This window comes from Sus scrofa, chromosome 6, assembly GCF_000003025.6.
Source record: "Sus scrofa isolate TJ Tabasco breed Duroc chromosome 6, Sscrofa11.1, whole genome shotgun sequence".
Lineage (NCBI taxonomy): Eukaryota > Metazoa > Chordata > Mammalia > Artiodactyla > Suidae > Sus > Sus scrofa.
Window position 1 is genome coordinate 168,366,031 of NC_010448.4, and position 27,334 is coordinate 168,393,364.

The 27,334-nt window shown below is 38.7% G+C and overlaps 1 long non-coding RNA gene across 2 annotated transcripts; it reads right to left on the reverse strand.

Annotated features, from left to right (window-relative positions):
- LOC110261247 lies at positions 1,150-26,948 on the reverse strand. 2 transcript variants are annotated; one of them, XR_002345243.1, is made up of 3 exons: positions 12,695-14,113; positions 11,926-12,206; positions 1,150-1,626 (listed from the first exon to the last, which is right to left on the reverse strand). It is a non-coding gene; the product is annotated as an uncharacterized LOC110261247 (long non-coding RNA). The 2 variants fall into 2 exon arrangements; XR_002345244.1 differs by lacking the exon at positions 1,150-1,626 and adding an exon at positions 26,605-26,948 and having other exon boundaries at positions 11,384-12,206; positions 12,695-12,798.

Below are 27,334 nucleotides of genomic sequence, written 5' to 3' on the forward strand. Positions count from 1 at the left end.
AGGGCAATTCAAAAAGAGTCACCTCATATTCCATCAACAGCAGTGTGCCACACTCCACTCCAAGAGGAAGGCAGGGAGTGTTCATGAACTAAATGTGTGCTAAAGATCATGAAGCCAGACCCCCTTTTAAAACTGGAAAACTGAAAAGCCCAGAAGAATTAAAAACACAGTCAAGGAAAACAGAATGTAAAAAACTTGGCAGTTTGATTTGAAAAATAACTAAAGGGAATTTTTAGAAGTGAAAAATATTAGAAACACAGGGATAGATTTAATAGAAGATTAGACTTAATTGAAAAGGTAATTCGTAAACTTGAATAAAGAGCTGAAGAAAATTTGTCTCTATTTAGAAACAAATTAGGAAAAAAGAGATGAAAATATACAAAAAGAACCATGTAGAGTAGAGGGAGAACATTCAGCATAAATTTTATCTGATGTAGCAGTAAGGAATACTAGAATGATAGAAAGATAATATTGAAGAAATAATAACTGAGAATTCTCCAGAATTAAAGAAACACATAAAACAAATTAAGAAAGTCCAAGTCCATGATTTTCTTTCCTGTGGAATGTTTCCTTTGTGCCATATATTAGATTCTAGATATAAGTGATATATAATATTTGTCTTTTTCTTTCTGACTTCACTCAGTATGAGAGTCTCTAGTTCCAACCATGTTGCTGCAAATGACATTATTTTGTTCTTTTGTATGGCTGAGTAGTATTCCATTGTGTATATATACCACATCTTCCTAATCCAATCGTCTGTCGATGGACATTTGGGTTGTTTCCATGTCTCGGCTATTGTGAATAGAGCTGCAATGAACATGCAGGTGCATGTGTCTTTTTAAAGTAGAGTTTTGTCAGGATATATGCCCAAGAGTGGGATTGCTGGGTCATATGGTAGTTCTATGTATAATTTTCTAAGGTACTTCCATACTGTTCTCCATAGTGGTTGTACCAGTTTACATTCCCACCAACAGTGCAGGAAGGTTCCCTTTTCTCCACAACCCCTCCAGCATTTGTTATTTGTGGACTTATCAATGATGGCCATTCTGACTGGTGTGAGGTGGTAGCTCATGTAGTTTTGATTTGCATTTCTCTAATAATCTGTCTAGTCAATTATGATGGAACACATAATGTGAGAAAAAAGAATGTGTACATGTATGTGTAACTGTTTCACCATCCTGTGCAGTAGAAAAATATATATATAAAGAAATTTAAAAATATAAATAAAAAGGAAAGTCCAACAAATTCCCAAGCTGATAAGTGAAAAGAAATACATACCTGGACACATCATGGGCAAACTGCTGAACCCGAAAGACAAGACGTTAAAAGCAGAGCAGACAGATTACCTGTAAAAGGCTATTGATTAAATCAATCGCTTGGTTTCTCAGCAGCAACAGATTGGAATACATTGGAATAATACCTGCAAAGTGCTTAGAGAAAATAACAGTCAGCCTAGAGGTCTAGAGCCAGCAAAATTATCTTTCACTGATAGAGATGACAAGACATTTCTAGGTAATAAAACCTGATGGGTTTTACCACGAACAGAACCTCGTTTTCTGAAGATCCTTTTCAGATCCTCCTGAGGGTGTACTTCAGGGATGATATGAATGATTCTAGAGGAAAAATCTGAACGAGAAAAGGAATAGTGAGCAAATAATATCGTACGCATGTGGTAAAATTTAAACAAACACCCACTGTGTAAAACAATAATAACTGCAACCACTTTTTAGTGTTAAATTTTTCAGACAGAACCAAAATCCTGGACAAGAATAACCTATACGGAGGAAGGTGATTGGAGATAAAATACACTGTGGCCCAGTAAAAGAACTAACACAGTACAGTGCACACCCAAATGCAGTCTTAGTAAAACTGCTGATCTCCAAAGATTTTAAAATCTGCCACAAATTACCTGCGTATACTATTATCCCCTTTGTTAGTAACAGATCACTCTGCTATTGAAATGTCAAAGTGCCCAGCCCCAAATCCACATTTCCCAGCTTCTTTTGGAGAGAAGTATGGCTAATGAAATATAAACAAAATTTTTGAATAAAACTTCTAGAAAAGCTCTTGAACTGGAGCAGACTCAGCTAAAGGATTCCCTTTTTGTCCCTTACTCTTTCCTTTCTTCCTACCTATGCCTCAGATGAGATGGCTAGAGCTCCAGCAACCATTTTGTGACCATAAACTGGCCTCCAACTCAAAATATCACAAAAATAACAAGAGAATAAACATAAGAAAAACAGAAGTAAGGATTTAATAAAGATATTACTTAGAAAGTAAAACATTAGGGAGTTCCCATCGTGGCGCAGTGGTTAACGAATCTGACTAGGAACCATGAGGTTGGGGTTCGGTCCCTGCCCTTGCTCAGTGGGTTGACGATCCGGCATTGCCGTGAGCTGTGGTGTAGGTTGCAGACGCGGCTCGGATCCCGCGTTGCTGTGGCTCTGGTGTAGGCTGGCGGCTACAGCTCTGATTCGACCCCTAGCCTGGGAACCTCCATATGCCGCGGGAGCGGCCCAAAGAAATAGCAAAAAGACAAAAAAAAATAATAAAGTAAAACATTAGAATTAATAAGTTCAAGAGCTTTTTAAAATAACAAATAGAAATAGAAATTTATTAGCTAATTTATTTAAGGGAAAAATTAGATGAAAGTACTAATGTATAACATTAAAAATGAGAATGAGGAAATAACTAGTATAGAGTAGCTGAAAAAACATAACTAGACTGCTTTTCCCAGCTATATGCCAGTAAATTTCAAACCTGGACATAGTAGATTGTTTTCTCAAAAAATGAAAATTAACAAAACTGATCTTAGAAGAGACAGCAAAATTTAAACAGATCCAATCACAGTAATGAAAATAAAGTTGTCAAAGGCCCAGCTCTCCGTCAAAAATACCAAACCCTGATGGTTTTACAGAATTCTATCAAACCTTTAAGAAACATATAATTCCAGTGCAGTGTAAACTGTACCAGCATGGAGAGGAAAAATAAGCAATAACAGGACTTTTAAAAGGATAATAACTACAAGTGAAGTTTTCAAAAAAATCATAAGAGAATATAATGAATAACTTTATACAAATGAAAAGGAAATCTTCATTAAAAATATAACTTAACACTATACCTAGAAAATCCTAAAGACAGAGCAGAAAACTGGTAGGACTCAGCAATGAATTCAGCAAAGTTACAGGCTACAAAACTAATATACAGAAATCAATTGCATTTCTCTATGCTAACAATGAAAGATCAGAAAGAGAAATCAAAGAAACCATTGCATCAAGAAGAATAAAATACTTAGGAATAAACCTACCTAAACAGACAAAAGACCTATACTCTGAAAACTGTAAGACGCTGATAAAAAAAATCAAAGATGATACAAACAGACAGAAAGATAAACCATGCTCTTAGATTGGAAGAATCAATATTGTGAAAATGACTATGCTACCCAAGGCAGTCTACAGATTCAATGCTGCAATCCCTATCAAATTACCAAGGACATTTTTCACAGAACTAGAGGAGAATATTTTAAAATTTGTGTGGAAATACAAAAGACCTAGAAGAGTCAAAGCGATATTGAAAAAGAAAGCAGAAATGAAGGATCCAGTCTCCCTGACTTCAGACTATACCCAAAGCTACAGTCACCAAAACAGGATGATATTGGCACAAAAACAGAAGTATAGATCAGTGGAGCAGGACAGAAAGCCCAGAAATAAACCCAAGCACCTATGGTCAACTCGCCTATGACAAAGGAGGCAAGAACATACAGTGAAAGAAAGACAGTCTCTACAAAAAGTGGTGCCGGGAAAACTGGACAGCTATGCATAAAAGAATGAAATTAGAACACTCCCTTACACCACGTACAAAGATAAACTCAAAATGGATTGAAGACCTAAATGTAAGGCCATATAATTTATAAAACCCTAGAGGAAAACATGGGCAGAACACTCTTTGACATATATCACAGCAACATCTTATTTGATCCACCTCCTAGAATAAGACAATAAAGACAAAAATAAACCAATGGGACCTAATTATACTCAAAAGCTTTTGCATGGCAAGGGAAACCATTTTTTAAAAAATGAAAAGACAACCCATGGAATGGGAGAAAATCTTTGCAAACAATGCCACAGACAAGGGCCTAATCTCTAAAATATACATACAAGTCAACAACAAAAAAACAAACAACCCAGTTGAAAAATGAGCAGACGACCTAAATAGACATTTCTCCAAAGAAGACATACAGATGGCCAACAGGAACATGAAAAAGAGCTCGACATCACTGATTATTACAGAAATGCAAGTTGATACTACAATGAAGTACCACCTCATGCCAGTCAGAATGGCCATCAAGGCAACAAATAACAAATGCTGGAGGGGTGTGGAGAAAAAGGTACCCTCCATCACTGCTGGTGGGGATGTTAATTGGTACAACCACTATGGAGAACAGTATGGAGGTTCCTCAGAAAACTAACCATAGAACTACTGTACGACCCAGCAACCCCACTCCTGGGCATGTATCTGTACAAAAAAATTCATCAAAAAAGATGCATGAACCCCTGTGGTCATCACAGCACTCTTCGCAATAGCCAAGACATGGAAACAACATAAATGTCTATCAACAGATGAATGGATTAACAAGATGTGGTACATATACTACTGCTCAGCCATAGACGTAATGAAATAATGCCCTTTGCAGCAACATGGATGCAAATAGAGATTCTCATACTAAGTGAAAAGTAAATCAGAAAGAGAGAGACGCATGCCATATGATATTGCTTATTCGTGGAATCCAAAATACGGCACAGATGATCTTATCTACAGATACAGATACAGATCACAGCCAAGGAGAGCAGATTTGTGGTTGCCAGGGGGGGAGGGAATGGGATGGACAGGGAGTCTGGGGTTGGTGGGTGAAAACTGTTACACTTGGAATGGATGGGCAATGGGGCCTACTGTGCAGCCCAGGGAACTGTGTGATTGGGTCCCTTTGCTGTACAACAGAAATTGGAGAAACATTATAAATCAATTATACTTTAATAAATATATATACAATTTAGATGAAATTGATAATTTCATATAAGAATATAATTTATCAAAACTGAATTGAGAATTTTTAATACCTACATTGACCTACAACCTTTAAATACATAGAATTAATAGTTTATAATAATTTATGCTTCCCTCCAAAAGGCCCTGGAAAATTTTAAACCTAAATTCTGCCAAATGTCCAAGTCAAATATGATCCCGATTTTATACAAAGTGTTCCAGATAATAGAAGGAAAAAGAATCTGCCTAATTCTCGGATGGTCTTTCTGAGTTGGGCTGCCCTGGGGAGGAGCCTCTTGGGTTGGGAGCGGCCCAGCTAGCCATCCAAGCCCTCAGGGGGTGCCAAACTCTCGCGGATCAGCTGCATAGGACTACCAACTCCAGGCAGGACCCCCTTCAACCCAGAAAAGCTTCAACAAGCCTGGCCAGGCCATGAAAAGATCTGCCTACATTCTCAGGCCGTCCTTCTGAGTTGGACTGCCCTAGGGAAGAGCCTCTTAGGTTCTCAGTGACCCAGATAGTTGCTACAGCCCTCAGGGGGTGATGCACTCCTGAGGAACAGCTGCCCAACACTGCCAACCCCCTGCAAGAACCCCACAGCCTAAAAACACCAGAGCAAGCTCTGCATGACCAAGTGAAATCTGCTCCCATCGTGGTGTGGACCTCCCAGTCCTGTCTGCCCTCAGGAAGCCCTCCTTTGCTTCAGAGAGGCCCTGTTAGCCGCATCAACACTCCAGAAAAGCCACACTGCCTCAAAAAAGACTGACCAATAACGCCAGCCCTCAGGAAACATTCCATGGCAGTGACAAGGCAAACACTGCCCAATAACGGAGAGTACAACTCCCTCAGGAGAAAGAAAACAACAAGCAAGATGAAGAAGCTGAGAAACCACCCCCAGTCAAACCAACAGGAGAACTCACCTAAATCAGTCAACAATGAAACAGATCTCTGCAGTCTGACAGACCTGGAGTTCAAAAGAGAAATAGTGAAAATACTGAAGGAATTAAGAGAAGATATGAACAGTAATGCAGACACCCTCAGAAAGGAACTAGAAAATATCAGGAGGAGCCAAGAAAAACTAGAACATTCATTTGCAGAGATACAAACTGAACTAGGGGCAGTTAAAACCAGAATGAATAATGCAGAAGAACGAATCAGTGATATGGAAGACAGAATAATGGAAATCACCCAATCAGGTCAGCAGACAGAAAACCAAATTAAAAAACATGAAAGCAATATAAGAGACCTATGGGATAATATAAAGCAGGCCAATCTACGCATAATAGGAATTCCAGAAGGAGTAGAAAAAGGTAAGGGGATGGAAAATATATTTGAAGAAATTATTGATGGAAACTTCCCAAATCTAAAGGATACTGAGTTCAAGATACAGGAAGCACAGAGGGCCCCAAACAATTTGAACCCAAATAGACCCACACCAAGACACATTATAATAAAAATGGCAAAAGTTAGTGATAAAGAGAGGATCCTAAAGGCAGCAAGAGAAAAGCAGAATGTTACCTACAAGGGAACCCCCATAAGATTATCAGCTTATTTCTCTACAGAAACACTACAGACCATGAGGGAATGTACAGGCCAGGAGGAAATGGCAAGAGATATTTAAAGTGCTAAAAGGAAAAAATTTGCAACCTAGAATACTCTATCCAGCAAGAATATCATTTAAAATAGAAGGGGAAATAAAAATTTTTTCCAACAAACAAAAACTTAAAGAATACAGCAACACAAAACCCAGGCTAAAAGAAATACTGAAAGGGCTTCTCTAAACCAAAAAGAAAAGAAGGAAAGGGAAGAAAAAAGAAAAGAAAAAAAAAAGAACAAGAGGAAGAATTACGACTGAGGAAACTGCAATCAGAGAGCAGTCACTCAAATAAGCCAGCATACAGATTTAATCATGAACATGCTTCAAACAAAATAAAATTAAAAACAAAAAAAATAAAAAAGAGTCATCAAAACCATAAAATGTGGGCAAGGGATGTTAGGAAATAAATAACCCTTTTTGTTTGTTTGTTTGTATGTTTCTCTTCTTAATTATAATATAGTAATGAAGTGTTTGAACTTACAGGACCATCAGGCTAAAACACACAATTATAGGAAGGGGTTAGCATACTTAAAAAACAGGGCAACCACAAGCCAAAACCAAATATTGCATTTGCAAAAAATGAAAAAAAAAATACACTCAAGCAGATAATAACTGGAGACCATCCAACCAAAAAAAAAAAAAAAAAGAAAAAAGAAAGGAAGAATGGAGAACCATAGAATCAACTGGAACACGAGGTTCAAATGGCAATAAATAATCATCTATCAATTATCACCTTCAATGTCAATGGACTGAACACCCCAATCAAAAGACACACAGTGGCTGAGTGGATAAAAAGGCAAAAACCTTCAATATGCTGCCTACAAGAAACTCACCTTAGGACAAAAGATACATATAGATTGAAAGTGAAAGGGTGGGGAAAAGTATTGCACGCCAATAGACACGACAGAAAAGCAGGAGTCGCAACACTCATATCAGACAAAATAGATTTTAAAACAAAAGAAATAAATAAAGACAAAGAAGGATACTACTTAATGATTAAGGGATCCATCCAAGGAGAGGATGTTACTATCGTCAACATATATGCCCCAAATATAGGAGCACCCAGATACATACAACAAATATTAACAGACATAAAGGGAGATATTGATGGGAATACAATCATAGTAGGAGACCTTAATACCCCACTCACACCAATGGACAGATCCTCTAGACAGAAAACCAATAAAGCAACAGAGATCCTAAAGGAAACAATAGAAAAGGTAGACGTCATTGATATCTTCAGGACACTACATCCAAAAGAAGCAGAATACACATTCTTCTCAAACGCACATGGAGCATTCTCAAGAATTGACCAAATATTGGGACACAAAGCTAACCTCAATAAATTTAGGGGCATAGAATTTATCTCAAGTCTCTTCTCTGACCACAATGCCATGAAATTAGAAATCAACCATGGGAAAAGGAAAGAGAAAAAACCTACTACATGGAGACTAAACAACATGCTACTAAAAACCAATGGGTCAATGAGGAAATCAAGAAGGAAATTTAAAAAAACCTTGAGACAAACCATAATGAAGACACAAGCTCTCAAAATCGATGGGATGCTGCGAAAGCAGTGCTCAGAGGGAAATTTATACCAATACAGGCCTTTCTCAAAAAAGAAGAAAGATCCCAAATTGACAACTTCACCCTCCACCTAAACGAATTAGAAAAAGAAGAACAAAAAAGGCCTAAAGTCAGCAGAAGGAAGGAAATTATAAAGACCAAAAAAGAAATCAATAAAATAGAGACTCAAAAAACAATACAGAAAATTAATAAAACCAAGAGCTGGTTCTTTGAAAAGGTAAACAAAATTGACAAACTCGTGGCCAGACTCACTAAAAAGAGGAGAGAAAAAAATCAAATAACCAAAATTATAAATGAAAAAGGAGAAATCACAATGGATACAGCAGAAATACAAAAAACCATAAGAGAATACTATGAACAACTATACGGCAACAAGTTTGACAATCTGGAAGAAATGGACAATTTTCTAGAATCTTACAGCCTGCCAAAACTGAATCAAGTAGAAACAGACCAACTAAACAGACCGATCACTAGAAATGAAATTGAAGAGGTCATAAAAACACTCCCTACAAATAAAACTCCAGGACCAGATGGCTTCACAGGTGAATTCTATCAAACATATAAGGAGGAATTGGTGCCCATCCTCCTTAAACTCTTTCAAAAGGTTGAAGAAGAAGGAATACTCCCAAACACATTCTATGATGCCACCATCACCCTCATTCCAAAACCAGACAGAGATACCACCAAAAAAGAAAACTATCACCCAATATCATTGATGAATATAGATGCAAAAATTCTCAACAAAATCTTAGCCAACTGAATCCAACAACATATCAAAAAAATTATACACCATGACCAGGTTGGGTTCAGCCCAGGTTCACAAGGATGGTTCAACATACACAAATCAATCAGCATCATACACCACATTAACAAAAAAAAAAGTCAAAAATCATATGATCATCTCAATAGATGCAGAAAAAGCATTTGACAAAGTTCAACATCCATTCATGATCAAGACCCTCGCCAAAGTGGGTATAGAGGGAACATTCCTGAACATAATCAAAGCCATTTATGATAAACCCACAGCAAATATAATACTCAATGAGGAAAAACTGAGAGCCTTCTCACTCAAATCTGGAACAAGACAGGGATGCCCACTCTCACCACTGCTCTTCAACATAGTTTTGGAAGTCCTAGCCACAGCAATTAGACAAACAAAAGAAATAAAAGGCATCCATATAGGAAGAGAAGAGATCAAACTGTCACTGTATGCAGATGACATGATACTATACATAGAAAACCCTAAGGATTCAACCCAAAAACTACTTGAACTGATTAATAAATTCAGCAAAGTAGCAGGCTATAAGATTAACATTCAGAAGTCAGTCGCATTTCTGTATACCAGCAATGAAATATTAGAAGAGGAATACAAAAATACGATACCTTTTAAAATTGCACCTCACAAAATCAAATACCTCAGAATACACCTGAAAAAAGAGGTAAAGAACCTATATGCCGAGAACCATAAAACTTTACTCAAAGGAATCAAAGAAGATGTAAAGAAGTGGAAAGATATTCCATGTTCCTGGATTGTAAATATGTTCCAATATTGTAAAAATGGCCATACTACCCAAAGCAATCTACAGATTCAATGCAATCCCTATCAAATTACCCATGACATTTTTCACAGAACTAGAACAAACAATCCAAACATTTATATGGAACCACAAAAGACCCAGAATCGCCAAAGCAATCCTGAGAAGCAAAAACCAAGCAGGAGGCATAACTCTCCCAGACTTCAAGAAATACTACAAAGCCACAGTCATCAAAACAGTGTGGTACTGGTATCAAAACAGACAGACAGACCAATGGAACAGAATAGAGAACCCAGAAATAAACCCTGACACCTATGGTCAATTAATCTTTGACAAGGGAGGCAAGAACATAAAATGGGAAAAAGAAAGTCTATTCAGCAAGCATTGCTGGGAAACCTGGACAGCTGCATGCAAAGCAATGAAACTAGAACACACCCTCACACCATGCACAAAAATAAACTCAAAATGGCTGAAAGACTTAAATATACGACAGGACACCATCAAACTCCTAGACAAAAACATAGGCAAAACACTCTCTGACATCAACATCATGAATACTTTCTCAGGTCAGTCTCCCAAAGCAATAGAAATTAGAGCAAAAATAAACCCATGGGACCTCATCAAACTGAAAAGCTTTTGCACAGCAAAGGAAACCCAAAAGAAAACAAAAAGACAACTTTCAGAATGGGAGAAAATAGTTTCAAATGATGCACCCGACAAGGGCTTAATCTCTAGAATATATAAACAACTTATACAACCCAACAGCAAAAAAACCAATCAACCAATGGAAAAATGGGCAAAAGACCTGAATAGACTGTTCTCCAAGGAAGATATACAGATGGCCAGCAAACACATGAAAAAATGCTCAACATCGCTGATTATAAGAGAAATGCAAATCAAAACTACCATGAGATACCACCTCACACCAGTCAGAATGGCCATCATTAATAAATCCACAAATAACAAGTGCTGGAGGGGCTGTGGAGAAAAGGGAACCCCCCCTGCACTGTTGGTGGGAATGTAAACTGGTACAGCCACTATGGAGAACAGTTTGGAGATACCTTAGAAATCTATACATAGAACTTCCATATGACCCAGCAATCCCACTCTTGGGCATCTATCCAGACAAAGCTCTACTTAAAAGAGACACATGCACCCGCATGTTCACTGCAGCACTATTCACAATAGCCAGGACATGGAAACAACCCAAATGTCCATCAACAGATGATCGGATTCGGAAGATGTGTTGTAGTATATATACATAATGGAATACTACTCAGCCATAAAAAAGAATGACATAATGCCATTTGAAGCAATATGGATGGAACTAGAGAATCTCATACTGAGTGAAATGAGCCAGAAAGACAAAGAAAAATACCATATGATATCACTTATAACTGGAATCTAATATCCAGCACAAATGAACATCCCCTCAGAAAAGAAAATCATGGACTTGGAGAAGAGACGTGTGGTTGCCTGATGGGAGGGGGAGGGAGTGGGAGGGATCGGGAGCTTGGGCTTATCAGACACAACTTAGAATAGATTTATAAGGAGATCCTGCTGAGTAGCATTGAGAACTTTGTCTAGATACTCATGTTGCAACAGAAGAAAGGGTGGGGGAAAAATGTAATTGTAATGTATACATGTAAGGATAACTTGATCCCCTTGCTGTACAGTGGGAAAATAAAAAATAAAAAAAAGAAGAAAAAAGAGAATGCTCTCAAATTTGGTGTAATTTGATACCAAAGCCAAAAAAAGAAAGTTGAAGAAATAAAAGCTGTGAACCAATCTCACTTATAAGCAGAGAGGTAAACGTTTGCTATATTAGCAAACCATAATATCCCTTGTATACAAAATATATATAACTCTTAGCGAATAAGTGTTAAAAGAAACTGTCTTAACCCAATAATGGGTGTCTCCTAAAACCTACAGCAAACATCAAACTTCACGGTGAGACATGAGATATAATCCCCCCGACCAAAATCACGGATAAGACCAAGATGCCCACAATGACTACTTCTCACATTGTTCTGGTTTTCCTAGTTAGTGTGAAACGATGAGAAAAATAAATGTAAACTATCAGAAGCGGTAAGGAGGAAACAAACTGCTAGCATACACAAATAAATCACTCTCTACATTGGTATTAAATCATTATGTACCAACCCCAAGAGGGTTTGAGAGGGAGGTCACCCAATCCCTGTTTCTTCCCTCGGAGCTTGTTTGTAGTGTTCTGGCATGTCTGGGGGCTGCCCAAGGACTGAATTCCTTTTCATCCAACTTGACTTCAGACAGGACCAGTGACATAGTTTGAATAGTAGGGTGGAGGCTGCTGAAAGCAATGCTAAGTACCGTGTCACATGAAAAACTTCAGGGGAACTGCAGGCCCATCAGTTCTTGGAGGCAAGAGGATACAGGCAGAAGAATACAGCAGAACACACAAGGCCCTAGGAAGAAAAAGCAAGGGTGAGATTCTTAGGGAAATTCAGACATTTAAAAGCAGTTATGTATAAACATGAAAAGCACACAGCTAACATCATAGTCAATAACAAAAGACTGAAAGCTTTTCCTCTAAGATCAGGAATAAGACAAGAATGTCCATTTTACCATCCTACTCAACATCGTACTGAAAAATCCTAGCCAGAGAAATTAGGCAAGAAAAAGAAATAAAAGGCATCCAAGCTGGAAAGGAAGAAGATAAATTACCTCTGTTCACAGACACTGTGATCTTATACATAGAAAAACCTAAAGATTATACACACACACAAAAAAAAAAACTTTTGAACTAATAAACAAATCTAGAAAAATTACACAGTACACAAAAATCAGTTGTTTATGTATGTTAATAATGAAAAATACAAAAGGAAAATTAAGGGGGAAATTTCATTTATAATAGCATCAAATACATATATATATATATATATTTAGGAATAACCTTGGTCATGGAGGTAAAAGACTTAAACACTGACGACTCCAAAACATTGCCGAAGTAAATTTTAGAAGAAACCACTCAATGGAAAGACATCCTACGGTCATGAACTGGAAGACATAATATTGTTATGAAGTCAATGCTACCAAAAGCTATCTACAGATTTGATACAACGCCCATCAAAATCCCCATGCCTTTTTTTTTTTTTTTTTTTTTTTTTTGCGGAAATAGAAAAATTCATCCTAAATTCAGATGCGATCTCAAGGAACCCAGAATAGCCAAAATTTGGGGAATAAAAAAAAAGAGGAACGCAGCCAAAAGCATTATGCTCTTATTTCAAAATCTCCTACAAAACTATAGTAATCAATAGTCTGGCATGAGCATAAGGCCAGACATATAAACCAAAAGAACACAGCAGAAATTGGCATACACTGTAAATCAACTATACTTTAATAAAATATATATATATATAAACTAATAGCACAGAATAGAGAACCCTACATATATGACCAAATGGGGAGAAAGTCTTTTTAAATGATATTGGAAGAAAAGAATATCCATGTTCAAAAGAGTGAAACTGGACCCTTACCTTACGCCATGCAGAAAACTAACTCACACTGGATCAAAGACCTAAAGGTGAGTCCTAAAATTATAAACTCCTTAGCAGAAAACATAGAGGGAAAGCTTCATGCATTGAATTTGTCAATGATTTCTTAGATATGACTTCAAAAGCACAGGCGATAAAGGAAAAACAAGTCGATTACCCTATACCAAAATTTGAATTTTACGTGTCCCTAATAAGGCATTAATATCCAGAACATATAAAGATTCCACCTAGTTCAGCCATAAAAAGGAATAAGTAGGCGATATATGTTGCTACATGGATGACCCTTGAAAACTTTAGGCTAAGTGAAGAAACTAGGCACAAAAGCCCACATAGTGTATGCTTCTGTGTACATGAAATGTCCAGAGTAGGAAAACCTGTGGAGGCAAGGTGCTTGCGAGATGTCTGGATAAAGGATACAGTTTCTTTTGGGAGGTGATAAAAAATGTTCTAAACGATGTGGCAATGGTTGAACAACTCCATGAATATACTAAAAACCATTGAATTGTACACTTAAAGTGGGTGGATTGTGTGGAATACGGATTATATCCTAATAAAACTAGTACTAAAAATTTCAACTAGATTTATTGTTTATAAGATATATTTAAAACAAGAATATAGAAAGGCTAATATCAAAGAATAATACCATGTAAACCTAATCAAAGAAAGCGGTGTCTTTCATGATAACAAACAGACTATACCTTAAGAAAAATGCATTAGTAGAGGTAGAAAACTGCATTTCTTTTTTTTTTTCAATTTTTCTTGGCCACACCCAAGGCATATGAAAATTCTCAGGCTGGAAGTCAAATCAGAGCTGCAGTTACCAGCCTACAGCACAGCCACAGCAACTCTCAATACAAGCCACAACTTATGCCACAGCTTGTGGCAACACCAGGTCCTTAACCCACTAAGAAAAATCAGGGATTAAACTTGCATCCTCACAGACACGATGTTGGGTTCTTAACCTGCTGAGCCACAACAAAGACTCATTTCATAATGATAAAAGTTTCAATTTACCAAAAAGCTATAACAATTCTATCATGCATGCATCTAAACATGGTCTCAAAATATGCATGGCAAAAACTGATATAATACAAGGAGGAGTATATCACTTCACTTCACAGAGTGGAAGATTTTGACATTTCTTTCTAACCCATTCAAAAAGCACACCAAAAAAAATCAGTAAAAGTATAGCAAAGATTTTTAAAAGAACAATAACAAACCTGTCCAATGAAACACTGTCTCCCCCAAACTGCCGAATACATATAATTTCCAGTCATTCATGGAACATTTTGTAAAAAATTGATCAAAGTCCCAAATTTCAAAGCATTGAAAGCACCTGAGTATTTCTCTTACCACAATACAATGAGTCCTCAAATCCATGTTTTAAAAGATAACTGAACAAAACAGAAAGATATTCTGTGTTCATTGTTAGGAAGACTCAATAACATCAAGATGTCAATTCTTCCCAACTTGATCTGTAAACTCAGTGCAATCAAAATCTTTTTTTATTGTTATTTTCCCAATATAATTTTTTCAACTGTACTGCATAGTGACCCAGTTACACATGCATGTATACATTCTTTTTTCTCCCGTTATCATGCTCCATCATAAGTGATTAGACATAGTTCTCCATACACACAGCAGGATCTCACTGCTAATCCATTCCATAAGTGATAGTTGGCATCCATTAGTCCCAAGCTCCCAATCCATCCCACTCCCTCCCCCTCCCCCTCCCCCTCCCCCTAGGCAACCACAGGTCTATTCTCCAAGTCCATGATTTTCTTTTCTGTGGAAAGGTTCATTTGTACTGTATATTACACTCTAGAAACAAATGATATCATATGATATTTGCCCTCCTCTTTCTGACTTACTTCACTCAGTATGAGAGTCTCTAGTTCCATCCATGTTGCTGCACATGGCATTATTTTGTTCTTTTGTATGGCTGAGTAGTATTCCATTGTGTATATATACCACATCTTCCTAATCCAATCGTCTGTCGATGGACATTTGGGTTGTTTCCATGTCTTGGCTATTGTGAATAGAGCTGCAATGAAAATGCATGTGCATGTGTCTTTTTTAAGGAAAGTTTTGTTCAGATATATGCCCAAATGTGGGATTTCTGGGTCATATGGTCATTCTTTGTATAGTTTTCTAAGGTACCTTCATGCTATTCTCCATAGTGGTCATACCAGCTTACATTCCCACCAACAGTGCAGGAGGGTTCTCTTCTCTCCACCCTCTCCAGCACTTGTTATTTGTGGACTTATTGATGGTGGCCATTCTCACTGGTGTGAGGTGGTATCTCATGGTAGTTTTGATTTGCATTTTTCTAATAATCAAAATCAAAATTAAAAAAATCAAAAAAGCAAGCCATTTTGTGGACATCAACCAACTGATTCTGCAGTCCATATGGAGAGACAAGAGACACAGAATAGTCAACACAATACTGAAGAACAAAGTCTGAAGACTGACACTACTGGCTTACTAAAACCACAGTAATCAAGACAGTGTGGAATTGGCAGATCAGTAGAACTAAACAGAGAGCTCAGAAACAGACCCACATGAATATAGTCAACCGACTTTTGACAATGGAGCAAACAAAGCCCCTTCAACAAAAAACTGCTGGAACAAGTGGGTATCCACATGCAAAAAAAAGAAAAGGAAAAAAAGAATCCAGACACAGACCATACGTTCTTCACAAAAATTAACTAAAAATGTAAAACATTTATGTAAATATAAAACGCAAAACTGTAAAACTCCTAGAAGATAACATAGAAGAAAATCTATGTGACTTTGGACAAGGCAATGACCTTTCATACTATACCAAAGGCATAATCCATGAAAGAAAGAATTTCTAAGCTGGTGAAAACTTCTGCTCTGCAAGACAATGTCAAGAGAATGAGAAGACGCATCACAGACTGGGAGGAAATATTTGCTCAGACACATCTGATAAAGGACTGCTCTCCAAAATGTGCAAAGAACTCTTAAAACTCAGCATAAGAAAGCAAACAACCTGAAGACCAAGGACTTGAGCAGATGCATGGCTGTTAGTATAACCGACCGTTTCTCCGGTCCTGGCACTGACCCTACCTAGGACTGTACTGTGTAGTAAATCACTTCTCTGTCATCAAGGGCTGTGTGGTTAACAGGTACTGATTAATAATCATTAGGACCAGGAGGCCTCTATGCTCTGTTAGTCCCCAAACAATGGTGAAAAGCTTCACTGAGGTATTCCCGGCACCCGCAAGACTAGTTACTAATTCATAAATGTTAACTTGGGAATGTACATCCTGTTTCCAAGCATATGCCCCCACAACCTAGGTTAACCATAAAATTGTCCCATCAGCCCCTCAGTGGTACAGAATGCCACCGTATATCAATGTAACCAGGGAAATAAAGAAACAGTAAGACACCACTGCACACTTATTGGAATGGCTAGAATCAAGAACTCACAACACCTGACGCTGGTGAGGATGTGGAGCACGGGGACGCTCAGCCACTGCTGGTGGGAATGCAAAATGGCACAGCCACGTTGGAAGACAGCTGATGGTTTCTTACAGAACTAAATACAGTCTGACCGCACAATCTAGCAAAAAGATTCCTTGGTATTTATCTAAAGGAGTTGAAAATGTGTGCTCACACAAAAACCTGCCCATGGATGTGTACAGCAGCTTTATTCATAATTAAAACTTGGAAAAAACTAAGATGTCCTTCACAGGTGGATGGATAATTTTGTATATCCAGACAATGGAATATTCAGCACTAAAGAAAAATGAGAAATCAAGCCATGAAAAGACATGGAGGAATTTTACAATAGTTTTTTAAAAGTTTGTAGTCATGCCCTCTGCAGGCGGAAGTTCCAAAGCCTGGGACTGAACCTGAGCCACAGCAGTGATAACACCAAACCCTTAACCACTAGGCCATCAGGAACTCCAACAAGGAGGAATCTTAAATGCATATTACTAAGTGAAAGAAGCCAATCTGAAAAGGTTATGTACTGTATGATTCCAACTATATGATATTTTGGAAAAGACAAAACTATGGAGACACTAAGATCAGTCATTTATTTATACCAGAAAGGGGGGCTGGCAGAAATAGGTGGAACACAGGATATTTAGGGCTATGAAAATACTTCGTCTGATACTATAATGATGGGTACATGTCATTATACATTTGTCAAAACCTATAGAATGTAAAACACCAAGAGTCAACCATAATATAAACTATGGACTTTGGGTGATTATGATGTATCAATGCAGGTTCATCCGTTGTAACAAACGTGCCACTCTGGTGGGGTGTTGATAATGGGACAGGCTATGTGTGTTCAGGGGCAGGGGATATATAGGAAATCACTGTACCTTCCAATCAATTTTGCTGTAAGTCTAAAATTGCTCTTTCCAATAAATCTTAACTTAAAGAGGACTAGCAAATCCCCATGTGTTTGCAAATTAAGAAATACATGTTGGTGGAGTTCCCATTGTGGTTCAGCAGATTAAGAACCCAAAAGTGTCCATAAGGATGTGGGTTTGATCCCTAGCCGTGCTCATTTGGTTAAGAATCTGGCATTGCCACGAGCTGTGGCATAAGTCACAGATGTCTCAGATCTGGCATTGCTGTGGCTGTGGTGTAGGCTGGCAGCTGCAACTCCAATTCGACCCCTAGGCCAGGAACTTCCATATGCTGCAGGTGTGGCCTAAAAAGAAAAAAAAAAAAGAAATACATGTTGAAAAAGAAAGAAATACCAAAATTGGTCAAAGAAATACCTATGGGTCAAAGAAGAAAAATTACAGTCAACCATGAACATATGTTGAACTTTAAGATAATGAAAATTCTATAAAACTAAATTTATAGGATGTTCTTCAATATGTGCAAATCAAACAGTATGATACACCACATTAACAAAATGGAGAATAAAAACCATATGATCACCTCAATAGATGCAGAAAGAGCTTTTCGCAAAATTCAATACCCACTTTTGATTTAAAAAAAAAAACTCTCCAGAAAGTGGGCACAGAAGGAACCTACCTCAACGTAATAAGGGCCTTATAGGACAAACCCACAGCTAACATCATTCTCAACATTGAGAAGCTGTAAGCATTTTCTCGAAGATTAAGAGCAAAATAAGGATGTCTACCCTCATCACTGTTATTCAACATAGTTTTGGAATTCCTAGCCATGGCAGTCAGAGAACAAAAGGAAATAAAAGGAATCCAAATTGGAAAGGAACAAGTAAAATTATCACTATTTGCAGATGACATGATACTATACCTAGAAAATCCTAAAGACACTAACAGAAAACTGTTAGAGCTCATCAATTAATTTGGTAAAGTTGCAGGATACAAAATTAACACAAAAAATCAATTGCATTTCTACATACTAACAATAAAAGATCAGAAAGAGAAATTAGGAAACCATCCCATTTACCATCAAATCAAAAGGAATAAAACACCTAGGAATAAACCTACTTAAAGAAAAAATAGACCTGTACTCTGAAAAATATGACACTGATGAAAAAAATCAAAGATGATACAAACAGAAAGATAGATCATGCTCTTGGATTGGAATAATCAATATTATCAAAATGACTATACTACCCAAGGCAGTCTACAGATTCAATGCTGCAATCCCTATCAAATTACCAAGGACATTCTTCACAGAACTAGAGGAGAATATTTTAAAATCTGTGTGGAAATACAAAAGACCTAGAAGAGTCAAAGCGATATTGAAAAAGAAAACAGAAATGAAGGATTGAGTCTCCCTGACTCCAGACTATACCCAAAGCTATGGTCACCAAAACAGGATGGTACTGGCACAAACACAGAAATATAGATCAGTGGAGCAGGACAGAAAGCCCAGAAATAAACCCAAGCACCTATGGTCAACTCACCTATGACAAAGGAGGCAAGAACATACAGTGGAAGAAAGACAGTCTCTACAAAAAGTGGTGCCGGGAAAACTGGACAGCTACATGTAAAAGAATGAAATTAGAACACTCCCTTACACCATATACAAGGATAAACTCAAAATGGATTGAAGACCTAAATGTAAGGCCAGATACTATAAAACTCCTAGAGGAAAACATGGGCAGAACACTCTTTGACATAAATCACAGCAACATCTTATTTGAGCCACCTCCTAGAATAATGACAATAAAAAGAAAAATAAACCAATGGGACCTAATTAAACTTAAAAGCTTTTGTGCAGCAAAGGAAACCATTTTAAAAACGAAAAGATGGGGTTCTTGCTGTGGCTCAACAAGATCAGCAGCATCTCTGAAGCACTGGTGTGACGGTTCGATCCCTGGCCTGGCACAATGTGTTAAGGATCCAGCATTGCCATAGCTGTGGCATAGGTCATAAGCGCAGCTCCGATCTGTTCCCTGGCCTTGGCACGCCGTAAGCATCTGGGCAGCCAAAAAAAAAAAAAAAATGAAAAGATAATCCACAGAATGGGAGAAAATCTTTGCAAATGATGCAACTGACAAGGGCCTAATCTCAAAAATATGCAAACAACTCACACAACTCAATGAAAACAAACACCCAATTGAAAAATGGGCAGAAGACCTAAACAGACATTTCTCCAAAGAGGACATACAGACAGCCAGTAGGCACATGAAAAAAAGGTTCAATATCACTAATATTAGAGAAATGCAAATCAAAACTATGATGAGGTACCACCTCACGCCAGTCAGAATGGCTATCATTAACAAGTCTACTAATAACGAATGCCGGAGGGGGTGTGGAGAAAAGGGAACCCGTCTACACTGTTGGTGGGAATGTAAATTGGTATAACCACTGTGGAAGACAATATGGAGGTACCTCAGAAAACTAAATACAGAACTACCATATGATCCAGCAATCTCACTCCAGGGCATATATCCAGACAAAACTTTCATTCAAAAGATACGTGCACCCCTATACTCATTGCATCACTATTCACAACAGCCAAAACATGGAAACAATGTAAATGTCCATCAACAGATGAAGGGATAAGGCAGATGTGGTATATATACACAATGGAATATTACCCAGCCATAAAAAAGAACAAAATTTGCAGCAACATGGATGCAATTAAAGATTCACTTCTACCAAGTGAAGTCAGAGAAATACATATACCATATGATATCACTTAGATGCGGAATCTAAAATATAGCACAAATGGGGAGTTCCTGTCATGGCTCAGGAGTTAACAAACCCAACTAGAATCCATGAGAACCCAGCCTTGATCCCTGGCCTTGCTCAGTGGGTTAAGAATCTGGCATTGCCATAGCTGTGGTGTAGGTCACAGATGCAGCTTGGATCCAGCATGTGTGGCTGTGGTGTAGGCCAATGGCAGTAGCTTTGATTCGACCCATACACTGGGAACCTCCATATGCCATGGGTGCAGTCCTAAAAAGACAATAAATAGATAAAATACAGCACAAATAAACCTATCTACAAAACAGAAACAGACTCACAGACACAGAGAACAGACTTGTGGCTGCCAAGGGGGAGGAGGCAAAAGTGGGTTGGACTGGAAGTTTGGGGTTAATAGATGCAAATTCTTACATCTATTTTTTTATTTTTATTTTTTGTCTTTTGTCCTTTTTAGTGCCACACCCATGGGATATGCAGGTACCCAGGCTAGGGGTCTAATTGGAGCTGCAGCTGCTGGCCTACACCAGAGCCACAGCAATGCCACATCTGAGCCTCATCTGCAACCTACACCACAGCTCATGGCAACACCAGATCCTTAACCCACTGAGCAAGGCCAGGGATCAAACCCACAACCTCATGGTTCCTAGTCGGATTTGTTTCTGCTGTGCCACAATGGGAACGCCTTTATTTTTTTTTTTTTGTCTTTAAATTCTTACATTTAGAATGGATAAGCAATGAGGTCCTACTGTATAGCATAGGGAACTATATCCAGTCTATTGGAATAGACCATAATGGAAGATAATATGAGAAAAAGAAAGTGTATATATATATACATATATGACTGGATCACTACACTATGGCAGAAATTAACTCAACACTGTAAATCAACTATACCCTAATAAAAAATATTTTTTTTTGCCTTTTCTAGGGCCATACCCGTGGTATATGGAGGTTCCCTGGCTAGGGGTCTAATTGGAGCTGTAGCTGCTGGCTTATGCCAGAGCCACAGCAACACAGGCTCTGAGCCACATCTGTGACCTACACCACAGCTCATGGACAATGCCAGATCCTCAACCCACTGAGCGAGACCAGGGATGGAACCCACAACCTCATGGTTCCTAGTCAGATTTGTTAACCACTGTGCCATGATGGAAATTCCCAAAATATAAATTTAAAAAAAGAAAATTCATGAAGCAACATGAACATCAAGAAATAAGAAAAAGATGACAATGAGGTATCACTTCACACAACCCAGAAGAGCCATCATCAAAAAGTCTACAAACAACAAATGCTGGAGAAGGTGTGGAGAGAAGGGAACCCTCCTACACTGCTGGTGGGAATGTGAGTTGGTACAGGCACTATGGATAACAGTAGGGAGGTTCCTCAAAAAACTAAAAATCAAACTACCATATGATCCAGGAACACTGCACCCCCACTCCTGGGCGTCTATCCAGAGAAAAACATAATTTGAAATGATACATACACCCTAATATTAATTGCATTTACAATAGCCAAGACATGGAAGAACATAATTTGAAATGATACATACACCCTAATATTAATTGCATTTACAATAGCCAAGACATGGAAGAACCTAAATGTTCATCAACAGAGGAATAATAAAAAAAAAAAAGATGTGGTACATATACACAATGGAATATTTCTCAGCCATAAAAAGAATTAAACAATGCCATTAGCAGCAAGACTGAGTCACTTTGCTTTACAGCAGAAATTGGCACAACAAAGTAAATCAACTATAATTTAAAAAGAAATTAAAAATAAAAAATTTTGTTCTTTTTTATGGCTGTGTAGTATTCCATTGTATATATATACCACATCCTCTTAATCCATTCATCTATCAATGGACATTTAGGTTGTTTCCATGTCTTGGCTATTGTGAATAGTGCTGCAAAATAATGCCATTTGCAACAACATGGATGGAACTAGAGACTCTCATACTGAGTGAAGTAAGTCAGAAAGAGAAAGACAAATATCATATGATATCACTTATATCTGGAATCTAACATATGGCACAAATGGATCTTTCCACAGGAAAAAACTCATGGACTTAGAGAACAGACTTGTGGTTGCCAAGGGGGAGGGGGTGGGGGTGTGATGGACTGGGAATCTGGGGTTAATAGATGCAACTATTGCCTTTGGAACAGATAAACAATGAGATCCTGCTGTATAGCACTGGGAATTATATCTAGTCACTTGTGATGAGCATGATAATGTGAGAAAAAGAATGTATATATAATACGTATGTGTGACTGGCTCACTTTGCTGTACAACAGAAAATTGACAGAACACTGTAAACCAGGTATGATGGAAAAAATAAAATCATTTGAAAAATAAAAAAATTAAATATATAAACTCAAGGAAAGTAAAGAGTAAAGAATAGAAATTTATCAGAGGGAGTTCCCGTTGTGGCGCAGTGGTTAACAAATCCGACTAGGAACCATGAGGTTGAAGGTTCAATCCCTGCCCTTGCTCAGTGGGTTAAGGATCTGGCGTTGCCATGAGCTGTGGTGTAGATTGCAGACGCGGCTCAGATCCCGCGTTGCTGTGGCTCTGGCGTAGGCTGGCAGCTACAGCTCCGATTTGACCCCTAGCCTGGGAACCTCCCATATGCCGCAGGAGCGGCCCAAGAAATGGCAAAAAGACAAAAAAATAAAAATAAAAATATATAAATTTATCAGAATTCCCTGGTGGCCTAGAAGTTAAAGATCTGATATTGTCTCTGCTGTGGTATGGGTTCAATCCCTGGCCTATGGCCATGGCCAAAAAAAAGGCAAGCCAAGGAGTTCCTATTGTGGCTCAGTGGAAATGGATCTGATTAGCATACATAAGGATGCAGGTTCAATCCCTGGCCTTGCTCAGTGGGTTAGGGATCCAGCGTTGCCATGAGCTGTGGTGTAGGTCGCAGACAAGGCTTGGATTCCACATTGCTGTGGCTGTGGCGAAGGCTAGCAGCTACAACTCCAATTTGGCCCTTGGCCTGGGAACCTCCATATGCAGTGGATGCAGTCCTAAAAAAAGACAAAAGACAAAAAAAAAAAAAAGGCAAAACAAGAACATCCACTAGTATCACTGTTTCTACTACACTGTGCTAGAAAGCCTAGCCAGGGCAGTAAGGCAATACGTAGAAATAAAAACATAAAAATTGACAAAGAAGAAATATAATTGTCAATATTCTTAGATATAACTGGTTATATAAAATTCTGAAAAATTATAAAAATTATCAAAGTTGCTAGAAATAGGGTCAGTATAGAAATACTAATCATACTTCTATGCCAGCAAAAAGTTAGATAATTTTTTCAAATTTTTATGTCCACATCTGCAGCATATGGAAGTTCCCAGGCTGGGGGTCAAATCAGAGCTACAACTGCTGACCTACTCACAGCCACTGCAACACTGAATCTGAGCTGCATCTGTGACCAACACCACAGCTTGTAGCAATGCCTAATCCTTAATCCAGGGATCGAGGCCAGGGTTCCTCATGGATACTAGTCGGATTCTTAACCCACTAAGCCACAACGGGAACGCAATAAGATAATTTTTTGCAGATATGCTTTATAGGAGTTCCCACTGTGGCACAGTGGGTTAAGAACCTGACCACAGTGGCTCAGGTCACTACAGAGGCTCAGGTTCAGTCCCCAGCCCAGCACAGAGGGTTAAAGGATCCAGCACTGCTGCAACTGCAGAGTAGATCACAGCTGCAGCAAAGGTCACAGTTACCGGTCTGATTCAATCTGACCCAGGAATTTCCACATGCTGCAGGTGCAGCCATAAAATTTTAAAAAGATATAATTTACAGACAAATGAAAAACTTTAAATATCTAGGAATAAATCTGACAGATTGTGCAAGACATATAGAGGAAAGAATAAAACATTATTGAGAGAAAAAAAAATTTTTTTTAGATTTTTAGGGCCACACATGCGGCATATGGAAGTTCCCAGGCCAGGCGTTGTATAGGAGCTACAGCCACTGGCCTATGCCACAGCCACAGCAATGCAGGATCCAAGCCACGTCTGAGAGCTACACCACAGTCACAGCACCTCCGGATCCTTAACCTACTTGAGCGAGGCCAGGGATCGAACCTGCACCCTCATGGATCCCAGTCAGGTTCATTAACCACTGAGCCTCGAAGGGAACTCCAAGAGAAAAATTTTTAAACCCTTTTAAAAGGGGTATATAAATGTTCATAGGTCAAAAAGACTCTGTTTTGTGAAAATATCATTTCTCTCATATTAATGTTTCCTCGGTGGACTCCAAATCCAAAAATGTGCATACATATTTATGTAATTAATTTTACAGGCTGAATCTAAGTTTATTGGTGGAATTGCAAGGGACAAGGAAGAGCCAACACACCCTCGAAAAAAACCAAACAAGGTGAAGAGACTTGCTCTACAGGATATCAAGACTTAATATAAAGCTACAGGGATTAAGACAGTGAAAGACTGGTGCTAGAATAGACAAATAGACTAGTGAAATAAAATAAAAATCCCAGGAGTTCCCACTGTGGCGCAGCAGAAACAAATCCAACTAAGAACCGTGAGGATGCAGGTTTGATCCCTGGCCTCACTCAATGGGTTAAGGATCCAGCACTGCCATGAGCTATGGTGTAGGTTGCAGATGCGGCTCGGATCTGGCATGGCTGCGGCTGTGGTGTAGGCCAGCAGCAACAGCTCCGATTCAACCCCTAGCCTGGGAACCTCCATATGCCTCAGGGGTGGCCCTAAAAGGACAAAAGACAAAAGACAAAAAAAAAAAAAAAAGAAAGAAAAGAAATCCCAGAAAGAGCTTGATTTATGACTGTAGTGAAGTGGAGAAATGATGGTCTTTGCAACAAATGCTGCTGAAGCAAGAAGGTATGTGTTGGGGGAATGCTTTGACTCCTATCACACATCAGATACAAAAAAAAAATCAGACAAAACTATAAAGCCTTTGGGAGGTTAACCTAAGGAAATATCTGCATTTCACTGCAGTAAGAAAAGATTTCAAATGCAGAAAACGAAAAGCATTAACATTGATAAGTTAAACAGCATTAAATGCAAGAACTTCTGTTCATCAAAAGACGTCCTCCAAAAAGTCAAAGGCAAGTCGGGGAGCGGGGGGCACTACTTGAAATGCATGTAACAAAGGGCTTGTATTTAGAATACATGAAGGTTTCCTACAAATGGTGAAAGAAAACCCAGCAAAAGCTTGAGCAAGAAACTTGAACAAACACATCATAAGAAATACAATTTTCCAGAGTTCCCGTCGTGGCGCAGCGGTTAACGAATCCGACTAGGAACCATGAGGTTGCGGGTTCGGTCCCTGCCCCTGCTCAGTGGGTTAACGATCCGGCGTTGCCGTGAGCTGTGGTGTAGGTTGCAGACGCGGCTCGGATCCCGCGTTGCTGTGGCTCTGGCGTAGGCCGGTGGCTACAGCTCCGATTCGACCCCTAGCCTGGGAACCTCCATATGCCGCGGGAGCAGCTCAAGAAATAGCAACAACAACAACAAAAATCTCAAAACAAAAAACAAACAAAAAAAATACAATTTTCCAGGAGTTCCTTTTGTAGCTCAGTGGTTAGCAAACCTGATGAGTATCCATGAGGATGCAGGTTCGATCCCTGGCCTTGCTCAGTAGGTTGAGGATCCAGAGTTGCTGTGAGCTGTGGTATAGGTCACAGACGCAGCGAGGATCCCATGTTGCTGTGGCTGTGGCGCAGGCCGGCAGCCATAGCTCCAATTCAACCCCTAGCCTGGGAACTTCCAGATGCTGCAGGTGTGGCCCTAAAAAGCAAACAACAACAACAAAAGAAATACAATTTTCCAATAAACATGAAAAAAATCCTTAACCTCAGTAGTCATCAGGGTAATGTAAATTAAAACCACAACCACCCCAGACTAACTGCAAGTCCAAAAAAAGAATTGAGGAAGATGTGGAGAAACAAAAGTTAACTAGACTTTGTAAAATGTGTAGAGTGCAACCAAAAAATAATGAGCATAAAGGAGTCCTTCAGTCAATTAACACTTATTGAAACCCACCTGTGTCCAGCTCTGTGCTGGGAATGAGACACAAACATGTACAAGGCAGTTCCTGCCCCCAAAAACTAACAATCAGGACTCTCTCCTACTCAGTGCAAGTTGATATGGGCTTTGGTTAGATATTAAAATATTCTTACAGGTTTATCCACCCAACTAGGTTTATAAACTCCTTGAGAGTAGCTATCAACACGTTCTGTTTCCTTGGTGGTCTCCAATGATCCTAGGCAGGTAGCCGATCTCATTATGGATACCTATCTTTTGCAGGTTCCAGAAGAAACTATAGAGGAAGTAAATACAAAAAAATTAAAAGTACTGAAAGTTTTCAGTGTAATGCTGGGGCGGGAGGTATGGGCCCATTTAACAACATATGAGGAGTTCCTGTCATGACTCAGGGGAAACGAATCTGACTAGCATCCATGAGGACACAGGTTCGATCCCTGACCTCACTCAGTTGGTTAAGGATCCAGTGTTGCCATGAGCTGTGGTGTAGTTCCCAGACACAGCTCAGATCTGTTGTTACTGTGGCTGTGGTATATAGGCCAGCAGATGCAGCTCCGATTCAATCCCTAGCTTGGGAACCTACATATGCTGTGGGTGCAGCCCTAAAAAGACCAAAAAAAAAAAGATGAGGTATTACATTGTGACTTTTACTAATGTGGAGTCAAACCTTATACCTTTGGAGCAAATTGAAAGCTTAAATAAATGTGAAGCTCTGGCTTCCACATCAGGAATCAGAATGAGAAAAAAACAACGTTTTTTTCAAGCTTTATTTTGAATTCAAGTTCAGAGAGGAATAGATGCTGACAACACAGTCACCAATCCTATCGAACACCTGCTTTCCAAACCATAAACAACCTTGGATCAACC